Raw genomic sequence first — 12,311 nt, 5'->3', positions numbered from 1 at the left:
ATTCTGCCTCCCTTCAGCTCTACTCTATACATGATTGTGTTAATATTTATAGGATAGCCTATGTAGTTTGAAAGCATGCCAAGTTTGTTAGGACCATGGGTACACTCATCAAAGAGGCAGCTCTCTACTTTCTTCCATTGAATAAATGAAATCAGGAAAATGAATAAATTAGCTGCTTTTCTGATGTTTCATGACTAATCAGTGATGTAACCAGGATTGTGACTCATCTTCTGATTATTTGCCTGTGTGCCCACAGCCGGCATAAAAATGTGAGCACCATGGGACAAGCTTGAGTTGCAAAGGCAAGCTGAAAAAAACCTCTCTTAATTCCCCAAATAGCATCTCTTTGGAGAAACCAGGTAATACCATAGACTTGTCTTCAATGAATTTACTGCATCTTTAGACACAAACACAGACACACGGATGTTTAATGTTCCCAGCCGTCAAATTTACTGAGTTAATATCCATTTAGGAACATAGCTTAGCACAGCCATTCTAGAAGTGACTGAACAGTTCTTCCTAGCTGATCTCTTTCAAAGACAGCCGTCCACATCTCTGCACCCTGTAAACACTGCAATGTCATCTTGGATAATTGCTTAACTCTCTATGGGTTACTAACAAGCACGCTTCACACTGAAATACAGCTTTTTAAACCCTTTAAGCTCATCTCTCTGTTAATGGAATCTGCCTAACTCCCTACTGGGACTGACTAGCACCAAATAAATATTCTTGGAAGTTATCACTTTCTTATTTACTTATGCAATAGCACACAAAGTTTTCCTTGTTTAGCAGGTGTTCCTCTTCTCCAAGTTCAAGTCAAAGCAGAATTTCTCAGATAAAGGGAAAAAGCAAATTTCCTTTTAGGAGTTAAACAATACCTTTTCAAAATGTTTCTCTTGCAGTGCGACTGGTGTTTATGCTTTCCTTTCCATTTTATTCCCATTGTTTTTTTAATGCTGTTAATTTTAGATGGTAGATACTTGTGCTTTGGTTTACTTTTTAAAAAATTTCTTGGCCGGGTGCAGTGGCTCATGCCTGTAATCTCAGCACTTTGGGAGGCTGAGGCAGGTGGATCACGAGGTCAGGAGATCGAGACCATCCTGGCTAACACAGTGAAACCCCGTCTCTACTAAAAATACAAAAAATTAGCCGGGCGTGGTGGTGGGCGCCTGTAGTCCCAGCTACTCGGGAAGCTGCGGCAGGAAAATGGCGTGAACCCGGGAGGTGGAGCTTGCAGTGAACCCAGATCGCACCCTTGCACTCCAGCCTGGGTGACAGAGCAAGACTCCCAAAAAAAAAAAAAAAAAAAAAAAAAAAAAAAAAATTATCACATTTTTTTTCATTCCTTCTAGTAAATTTTTTCAAATAGTCTCACAAAGAATGTCTACTATCTTGGCATATAATAATAGGTCTACAGACATCAGACCTTCACTGTTGTTCACTTCCAAACATATCCTAAGTAATAGACAAACTTTGTTATCCTGTCTTAGTCCATTCAGACTGCTATAACAGAGTATCATAGGCAGGGTGACTTACAAACAACAGAAATTTATTTTTCGCAGTTCTGAAGGCTGAGAAGTCCAAGAAAAAGGTGTTGGTGGATTCAGTGTCTGGAGACGGCCTGCTTCCTGGTTCACAAGCATCTGTCTCCTCACTGTGTCCTCACACAGAGTAAGGGCTAAGAGACCTCCCTGGGGCCTCTGTTATAAGGTCACTAATCCCATTCATGAGGGCTCCACCCTCATGACCTAATCACCTCCCAAAGGCCCCACCCCCTATGACCATCACACTGCCAATTAGGTTTCAGTGTATGACTTCTGGAGGGGAGCATAAATGTTTAGACTATATAGTGTATCTCATTCCATCTGAACATTGAATCTGTCAGTCTGGGGTAATTTTTACAGATTGCTTCAATTGGAGTAAGAAAAGACAACGTTTTGTCGATGACAGCACTTTAACCCAGCCTTGCCCCTCTCTGTCTGCTCCTCTTCCTTGTGACCCTGTGGCCCCTCCTCAAGGGAGCCTGTGCTGGACTTTAGAGTTTATAGTCCCTCATGCTCAGAACTTGCCAAGGCCTATAAAACATGAGACTTTCCAATAGTAATTTTTTTTTTTTGCCTCACAATATAAGAATAATACTTTCTTCCTCTACTCACAAAACACTCTGTCGTAAGAATCCCCATGTAAGAACTGCTCATATATCACTCCTCCCAGGTAAGATACTTGATTTTAACTGGGATTCTAGAAGAAAAACTAAATCGCCAGAAATCCATCTATTTTGGGGATGTCAGGCTGAAAAAAATAGGTGACATCAGGGGAAGAAAGACAGGTCACTACAGCGATCCTCAAGTCACTGTATAAATTACAAAAATTACTTTACAAATTACATTTCAGTTTTCAAAGCCCTTTCATATGAATTAGTGCATTTGGGACTGACGATAATTTGTAGTGGTAAGTAAAGGAACTTTTAGAATCACTTTACTTATATAGTACGGAAAGGTTAAATGATTAAGCAAGATGGGCCAGCTAGCTATTGGAATTAGGGCTAAAATAAAACTACAGGTCCTGACACCATAAAGCTTGGACTCAAGTAGATTATGGGAGGTCAACTCAAATCTCACAAGTAGTAGGAAAATTTAAACCAAAGAGAGGCCTTGGTTTGAATTGTTTATTCATCTGAACCTTGTAGATAATAAAAAGGTCCAGGAGTTCTATTTCCAAATAACAAACCATCATTATTTTCTTCAAGTACGTTGTGCAGCCTCCAACTATATCATGTGAGTTCATCAAGAAAGTATTTACATTAACATCTGCGTGGTCTGTTTGACCCTCTCGCAGGTGTGAGTGAAGTGCTTGGCTCTGCGAGATGGTCCTGGAATATCTCCACCACTTTTCACAATTATCTCCTCTTGCATTCCCACTGATCCTTCAGAATTGTGTGGCCTTTCAACTTTCTGAAAGGCCTTCAGTGTCTCTTAATTCAAATTCTCCACATGTAAATACAAGTCAGATCACCTTACAATTTAATCTTTAAGCAAAACTGTAAATCGTCATTTCCCACGACATTACAATTGCTGGGGGAAAGGTGTTTGGTGTCGCATCTAACGGCTTGAAAACTCGGAGTATCTCTGGACACAGTCAATATCCAGGTCTCAAATATGCATTTATTGTGTTTATTATAATGACTGCCTTTGTATTCACTGCAATCATTTTCTACTGTTTCTTCCTTTGTGTAATCATCTCTTCCCTTCCCCTCCATTGTATTTTAGCGTAATTCTATATTCTATTTTTGAATACACACTTTTCTATCTTTTAAAATAATTTGTTGTGTATATTTCAGTTTTACAACCTGATATAACATTAGGATTGCAGTGCTTACTATCTCTCTCTCTCTGTGTGTATATGTGTATATATACATATCTACATATCTGTGTATATATACCCATACACATATCTGTACACATATACCTATACACATATCTGTATACAGATACGTGCATATATACCTATACAGATGTGTATAGGTATATATACACAGAGAGAGATAGTACCATGATTACTATAGTGAGGCAGATTAACCTATCTATCATCTCATATAGTTGCTTTTTTGTGTGTATTAAGAGCACCTGGAATCTACTTTTTTAACAAAATTCCTAATACAATGTAAAAATTCCTAAAGAAATTAAAAATGGAGCTGTGTTATGACCCAGCAATCCCTCTTCTGGGTCTACATCCAAAGAAAATGAAATCACTACCTTGTAAAGATCTCTGCACCCCCATGTACATTGCAGCATTATTCACGATAGCTAGGCTATGGAAACAACCCAGGTGTTCACCAACCAATGGACAAACGGATAAAAAACAGTGGTGTATATATGCGTGCATGCGTGCGTGCGTGTGTGTGTGTAGTGGAATATTATTCAGCCTTAAAAAAGGAGACAATCCTGCCTTTTGCCACAACATGGATGGAGCTGGGGACATTATGCCAAGTGAAATAAGCCAGACACACATATACACATTTTAAAAAAACGGAGCACCTGTTTTCCTAACTTGTCTCTTAGCTAAAAATTCTTCAGCAGTCTTCACTGCTTGGAAAATAAAGCCCTCAATACTTAGCTTCTCGTTACATAGAGTTGATTCTCACTATTCTTTGTAGGTGTGTTGAAAAGGTCAACACAAACACTGAATTAGTGAATACTGAGCCACTGTTCCTAGGAGAAATACAGGGTTCTTTCCCTATGAACCTCTGGTAACAGCATTTTTGTCAACCAAACAATATGTAACCTTGTTTTATGTGTGTTTCCCTGTACAGATACCTTATTTTTTATATACTGATTCATTACCACTAAACTCATGGCTATCAACATGACAACTATGCTTGAATGAAGCACCTAATACATATTTTCTTCATAGGGCACGTTGTAGCCTCTCGTGCTGAGGACCACTGGACAGCACTCAACACTACCAATGCTCGGAAGCCATTCTAAACAGCACAACACCAACAAAAAGTACAAAAATGAAAACACAATGTGGCATTTAATAGACTGCTAAAAGGACACTTGTTTACAGCAGAGAGCTTAAAGGCGGCAGAGTGCCACGTTGTTCCATGCCAATTGGAATGATGTGCAGAGTGGGACAGGGGTGAACGTGTCCATGAAACATGGTGGAAGTGATGCAAGGGCATTGTTTCCGGGGTTACAAGTAAGTATGAGGCACTAAGTGAATTTGCGAATATACAATCCTTGAATAATGAGGATCAATGGAATTTGCATTATGCTGTGAACTTAATTCCACCATCATCCACACTAAAAAATAAGCCATGTTCTATCCAGAACAGAGGCTTGGGTAGTCCCAAGGCTCACCTTGTATTCTCCTAATCCTTCAACTCTTTTTTACTTTATACCTTTGGTTTGAAACCACTCCTGTATTTGTTCCTTCACATAACTTTCTGTGGTTAAAATCACTATCTCCTCTGCAAAAGCACTGAAGAGAAATCACCATTATAGAAGATGTCATATTCTCTTTCAGTTAAAGATTATTTTTATTCAAATATGACCCATCCACGCCTCACCTGTATCCTAGAAATTTAAGCTAAAGCTCCACGAAGGTAAGAACCTTCTCTCATATTTCTTTACACCCTCAGTAGCTAGCCCAGAACCCAGAACACAGCAAGGGCTCAATAAATATTTACTAAACTGAATTCACCTGAATTTCATTTGAATCAGATTGACGTGTATTGCTATTTCTTATGTACCCCTATAAAAATCCCCTATCACTGATACAATTCTGCATGCCATGTACAAAAAATATTCTGTAAAAAATGGAGAAAAGCTTACAATAATCTCCACAGAGAACCAGAGGCAATAATGAGAAGGGTAAGAAGTAAAGTAAATGTAGAGGCAGCAACCTGGTTAGAGGGGTGCTACATGAATGATTTATTTGTTTATTTATTGAGTCGGATTTTTGCTCGTCACCCAGGCTGGAGTGCAATGACGTGATTTCAGCTCACTGCAACCTCAGCCTTCAGGTGCAAGTGATTCTCCTCCCTCAGCCTTCCAGGCATCTGGGATTACAGGAGCCCACCACCATGCCTGCCTCATATTTTTGTATTTTCTTTTTTTCTTTTTTTTTTTTTTTTTGAGACGGAGTCTCGCTCTGTCGCCCAGGCTGGAGTGCAGTGGCGCAACCTCGGCTCACTGCAAGCTCCGCCTCCCGGGTTCACGCCATTCTCCTGCCTCAGCCTCTCCGAGGAGCTGGGACTACAGGCGCCCGCCACCACGCCCGGCTAATTTTTTTTTTTGTATTTTTAGTAGAGACGGGGTTTCACCGTGGTCTTGATCTCCTGACCTCGTGATCCACCCGCCTCGGCCTCCCAAAGTGCTAGGATTACAAGCGTGAGCCACCGCGCCCAGCCATATTTTTGTATTTTCAGTAGAGATGGGGTTTTACCATGTTGGCCAGGCTGGCCTCCATCTCCTGACCTCCATCTCCTGACCTCGGTGATCTGCCTGCCTCAGCCTCCCAAAGTGCTGGGATTACAGGTGTGAGCCACTGGACCTGGCCTGCTATATGATTTAAATTGAAGCTGTGTCTGTGTAGCCAGCACAGCATTTTTATATTACATGTATCTGGGTGTCCTGATGCAAGTGTGAATTTGGGTGGGGAGTGACTCATGGCTATCCAGGGCGGGCTAAGCCAGCTACTCTTGGCACTGTACAGGAGCCTGATAGGCTCTCCACCCGCATAATTCAAACAGATGGTAGAACACTAGAACACTTGGGTGCATCCAGAAACAAACCCAAGTAGGTCAGGAGAATATTCCAAAATATTATCTTAATTATTTCAATGTAATTATAGCCAGTGTAATTTCTTATCAAAAGAAGTAATAAGCATACTCCTTCATTTATCTCAAACTATGCTTAAATAATAGCACTAGGTGAAATTGTTGTATAAATTAAGTTAGTTATGCAATATCCCATTAAGGAATATCCTGGAAAGCTATATTTAAAATAAGATATTGATTATATCTGCATCTAATCTGTGGGCTATGCTAGTGTCTCCTCAAGCTCATGGGGCGAGAGAGGGATTTGGTTCACAAAGTTAGTAAATCATCTTTATCACCCTGGGAGTTCGTTGAATTACAGATTTCTCTAGCTCTGTCCACTCTGAGATTCTGATTCAGTAAAACTGAAAGATTTTTATTAGTCTTTAATGTTGAGCCCAACTGAGTAAGCTACATTTTATTACTATTTTCATCTATACATATATAATTTAAGATTTTTATTTCAAATGCATTTCTTCTTAAAGCATATAATGAAAAATAGAAGCATTAGGAGAGATCATTTTTTGCTATAAACAAAAAGATCACCATCAGTGTACAAATTTTAATTAGATATTTTATCTACTTAATTTTAGTAGCATTCCTCAAGAGAAAACAGAAAATTTGCAAACTGTCTACAAACCACATGTACGCAAATATGTCTTTAGTCTATCAATCAGTTGATTATCTATTTACCTACTTACCTCTGTCGTCTATTGGCTTAAAATTTTATTCAGATTGCCTTTTCTATGATGCTCCCTAAATAACCACCATATACACCTATTTTACAAGTATTTGTGTTTCTTTTGTTGATCGAATTTCTAAAATCAGAAAAATACCATTATCAATCCATCAATGTGGATTTCTTACTTCCATCACCATCCAACTTACAGTCGTTCCTCTTAATTTTAAATACTCTAACTGGGCACAGTGGTGCATGCCTGTAGTCTTGGCTACTTAGGAGGCTGAGGCAGGTGGATCACTTGAGCCCAGGAATTCGAGGCTGCAGTGAGCTACGATGACACCACTGCACTCCAGCCTGGGTGACAGAGCAAGAGCTCAGATCCAAAGATAATAATACTTAAATTTATTGTAAAGAATGCTTGAGTTTGGTGACCTTAATAGAAAAATAATTTTATCTTACAGTACATTTTAAAATACACACACACACACACACACACACACACACACACGCCATATGACAGCAGAAATTCCCTCAGCCACCTGAATAGACCAGTCTTAATATTGGTGTGATACTTATTTCGGTGGGTGATACAGGTTTAGAAGTGAATTTTCCCAGAAATGAAGACAAAGGAATGAGTAAAAAGTACATCAGAGGATATCTTATCTATACTAACCTAGAGTCTCATGCCAACAAGTATGTCCAGAGTAATTATAACTTCTGTTCAGACTGCTCTTAATTGGCATTATTCAAATACAGAAAATTGAGTGAGAGTGTGACCTTGTTCACACCAGTGAACTTGTTCTCCAGAGAAGAAAACTGACAACAGGCTTTTTTGTCATCAAAGGGTGAAGAAATGTGACAATCCGGGAACTGGTTTTAGGGCCCCATCTGCTAAACCAGAGAGAAATCAAGATTTTACAGTTCTATAAATATTTTAGTGTATCCCATCATTTATGAACTGTGGCAGCTATCATAAAACGTCTCTGACTTTTGTTACAACTGCATATAAGGCCAGAAAATTGCATCTCGTGGTAAACCATAAAAACCTAAGTAAAAGCACCATTCCTTTCAGTATATTCTAAAAATATACAACCTTCCTGTCAGTACATGGCAGGGTAGTTACCATCCCAGGATGCCTGTTTCTTTCTCATTTTTTTATCTGGTCTTACCCTGGTCTTTTCAAGCCCTTTTGTATTTCAGTATCTTTTTATGTTTCATAAATAACAGCTATTGCCATATAACAGCTGAAATAGATTTTACTTTGTCACAATACACTGTAAGCAAGAGACACTTGGATGATAATAATGCCGCCTTGCAATAAGCCTTTATTTTTGACCTTATGTCTAATTGCTTAAGATGTGATTCTCATTTTTGTCTCTACTGAGTTTATTTAGTATTATAAAGAAGATCACTTCATTAAGAGGCAATCAGCACATTTACAAGGAGACGCTACTCCTAAGAAACTATGTAGGCAAAATATATATAAAGCTGACCTGACAGTGAGATTAAAATGGTGATTAGTGGATTGCTTCATCTTCGTATTCCATATACTCTTATTCTCTGACTTTTAAAAATGTATGATACGTGCGATATTTTAACTCTTAAGTATAGTTTGATTTTTCTGATGCCTTCAGAAACGTGGTAGCTGTGAGGGTCACATCATATTTCAAGGACGACAAACTATCCACATTGGCATCTTTGGACCAGGCAGAGGACTGTTTCTCTTACTACTAGACTGTGGGGTTTGATAGGCTGCAAAAGTTAACAAGGCAACAGATCCCAGGGCTGGAAGTCATTCGTCGAAATCCGAGAGCACACACACACACTCTTGTTGCATTCCGAAATACACAGGATGCTCTGTGGATCATATTTTGGGGGATTAAGCTACAGTATTATCCTTGACTCTTATTTCTTACACACAGATGAATGCATGATTCTCAATGTTCAAATTCTACCTGAGCATCTACCCAAGTCAAATATTTCTCAGCTTATCTATTAATATGATTTCCAACCCCCTAAAATCTGTCTTTCCACTCCCATCTTCCTCCCTATAAATAAGCCGTTTTCATTTGCAGTGAACAAAGCCAGCCTCATACTTGGGGTGGGAATGTGAATGTGAAGCAATATGAAGCCTATTTATTGTTCACGAATGTAGCTCGGGCCCACTCAGATTTGTGACAAACTGCCCTCTGTGCCTGTGCTCTCAGATGTAAGTGGTGGGAATAAAGTCATACCTTGGCCCTTCCTCTGTACTCTATACAGAGTCCAGCTCTGGCCTGGGAAAATACTTTCAGACAAAACGTCTGAGCAGAAGAAGAATGGACAGAACTCTGAGGACATTCTTGAGGCACTGGCAGAACCTCTGCAGGAAGACGAGAGCATTGCTGGTGTGGGCCTAGGGACCCCCATGGCCCAGAACTGGCATTCCTTAATGCTACTACTGAAATTGTATTAATATTAGCAGGTGTTAGAAAGCATTCTGAACTTGAACCTTTAATGGCAATGAAAAGAGAAGGCAATAAGTATTTCTGACTGAGAAACCAGTGGCTTGGAACGTCTGAAACAAAGCTTTCTGGATGCACTGACTTATGAAAACTATATTCGCGTGCTATATAACAGAACCCCAAGAAAGAGAATTAGAACTGAGGGCCACAGCGATGGGAAGGACTTAGCTTGATTCTCAATGGTAGCCCATGAATTACAGTCTCATGAAACAGCCCTAAAAGTTTGGCCACTTGCTAGCAAAGATGAGCTCCTTTAATATCTCAAATCCTTAATTTTCTCTTCTGTAAAATAGGCCCTTTGAGCTCCCCATACTGGCAATGTACTACAGGCAGAACTATGCTACTTGTGAAACATCTTGAATAACACCCCTCTCTCCTCATGTTGTTGTAAGAATCAAAGTATATTAGGTAATGAAACTTCTAGCAAGTTCCTGAAGCAAAGTACTCAATACAGTGTAGCTCATGTTGGCATCATTATGTCGGTGAGCCTTGCATGTAGTAGGTGCTCAATACATCTTGGTTGAATTGAATTAAATTGAACAGAGACGTAGGGAGCTTTATGTAGGATTATTCTTCTACTCATTACAAACAGTCCTGCATGAGGACATTTCAGCTATATTAGAATAGGATTGAATTGAATGAATATGAAATAATGCCCAATGTGATACTAAGCACTGTCTGCTATTTACCTTATGGAATTCTCTTTTAATACTGTAGTTAAGTGCTTTTCCACTTTACTGATAAACACTAAATTTCAGAGAGGTGAATTTACTTGCTTGTGTTTGCATAACTGAATGACAGAATCAGGGTTTGAATTCAGGTTACCTGGTTCCCAAACCAAAAGGCACAAAGGTATAGACAATGGCTGCCTGAAGAAACTGAAAGGCTCCCAAGTCAACATTCTATTTGTCTCAACAGAAAAAATAGCATGATTCCTGCTGAGTAAAAAAGTGATAGACGTCTTAATATACTACCTCAAACTTCCTATTTCTTAAAGTGTTATGGTTTGTGGGAAGTTCTGTAATTGGAAGTCAGTCAGTGGCTAATAATTGTGCATGCTCTTCCCCTCTACAGGGAGTACTGATGGGGGCAGAACATCAGGCCTACAACTACTACGACATGTTGTGTGTCCTGAGGAAAGAAGGTATCTCTCATCTGCTACCACACTAACGAACAGAAGGACATTCCAGGAACATTCTGCTAGTATCTTCTCTAGTTTGGTGAAGAAAAACAGAATACTATCTGAGATCTTATTTGTCGTTGTTTTTGTTGCCGTGTTTTTGCCCTTTCACCAGGAGACAGAACTAGAACCAATGAGTGAAAATTACAAGGGAGTAGATTTAAATTCCATAAAATAAGCAGCTTTCCAACCATGAGAGCCATTGCTGAGTATCACCTGCTCTAGAAGGTATTTTATCATTTGGAAGGAAATTAAACAGAGGACTTACAGGTTGCCTTTTGACTCTTAATTCTATGATTTGATGGCAGAAGGCAACCCTAAAGCAGATATTCTTGAACTGATAACTCCTCATGACATTTTTTTAAGGAAAATGAAGTCTCATCATTTTAAAGAAAATCAGGCACAGTACGAGAAAGAATTCATTCAATTATACGACCCAGACATATTGAGACCCTTGTCTGTTTTGATCGAGGCAAATGTGTCTCCGTCCTTGTGAACCACACAGAACATCAGGATCTAGTTGTAGACAATGAATCTGGTACAGTCAGACAACATATAAATATAAATGAAAGCTAAGATATTTCAAAACTGCAAGGCGGGGGTGAAATTTTAATCAAAGTAGACCCTGATGTATTTCTGTGCTCTTCTTCATTGTCCATGGTCCACCGTGCTTGTTAAACCTGAGTGCTGACAGGACCACGGTCTTGGGATAAACAGCCCTGAATTCCATTTCTGAGCTGCCCAAGGGTATCACAAAGCACAACCCCTTCTCCCTCTCTTCAGTTAAGAGTTTATGATGGGCCTGATAGAATGACTATGGATTGGGAGAATTCATTTCCGAAGCAGGAAGTGAGACCAAGAGGAAGTTCAACAAAGCTGATGCATGTTGTGGTAACTAAATCCTCGTCTGCATTTAATCAAAGGGCACTGGTGAGTCACAACTGGGAGAGCAGGGCTCCCCATGCCAGTAATCAGCAGCAGAAGGCCACATCAAATGCCGCTCCGGTGCTCGACTTCCTACTCTATTGTTCCGCAGACATTCTTAGACAGAGTGGAAGATGCGACATAGACAGTGTGTGCTTTTAAGTCCTTGTTTTCAATCTACATGGCTTTTACAGAAATGTGTGCCTCAAAGCCACAAAGACAGCGAGTATAATAATATTTACCAAAAGCTCAGAGACCTTGCCAGATTTGGACCTGAGACACTGATGGCTGTCTGGAGCCTCCCGCTCCAGCAGCTCTGTGTTTAGACCCACGGGAGATGCTGTGCTTCTCTCCTGTCCATGCTGGCATCTTGCCTGGCTGAAGGGGCATCTCCCCTTGTGTGAGTTATCTCTCTCCCCAAGATCTCAAGGGGACTCCAAGGCAACTTTGCCTAGAGCTTTGCACTTTGAAAGTCTGCCCCTGGAAAATGTTATCTTGCCATGGCACATGGGCCTCTGTGGGAACTGTTATTCTCTAAGGAAAGCAAATCATTCTTATTCATCACAGAATACTGCCTAAAATACAAACTATAATGTGCAGTGTAGGAAGATTACTGTACATGAAGTTATAGAGTAAAAGTAAAAGTTAACATTCTAAAACTACAAACAGAAAACTGTATCTAGATTTACTTTCCTAAAG

The 12,311-nt window shown here is 39.7% G+C and overlaps 1 long non-coding RNA gene across 1 annotated transcript; it reads left to right on the top strand.

Moving 5' to 3' along the window:
- Positions 1–271: 271 nt before the first annotated feature.
- LOC131382158 (uncharacterized) lies at positions 272–10,709 on the top strand. The gene is made up of 3 exons (XR_009211394.1): positions 272–359; positions 4,414–4,701; positions 10,583–10,709. It is a non-coding gene; the product is annotated as an uncharacterized LOC131382158 (long non-coding RNA).
- The last annotated feature ends 1,602 nt before the right edge of the window (positions 10,710–12,311 follow it).

The sequence above is a fragment of the Hylobates moloch genome, unplaced genomic scaffold (assembly GCF_009828535.3).
Source record: "Hylobates moloch isolate HMO894 unplaced genomic scaffold, HMol_V3 SCAFFOLD_20, whole genome shotgun sequence".
Classification (NCBI taxonomy): domain Eukaryota; kingdom Metazoa; phylum Chordata; class Mammalia; order Primates; family Hylobatidae; genus Hylobates; species Hylobates moloch.
The sequence above is the reverse complement of the archived record's forward strand: the minus strand, read 5'-3'. Positions and strand labels throughout refer to the sequence as shown.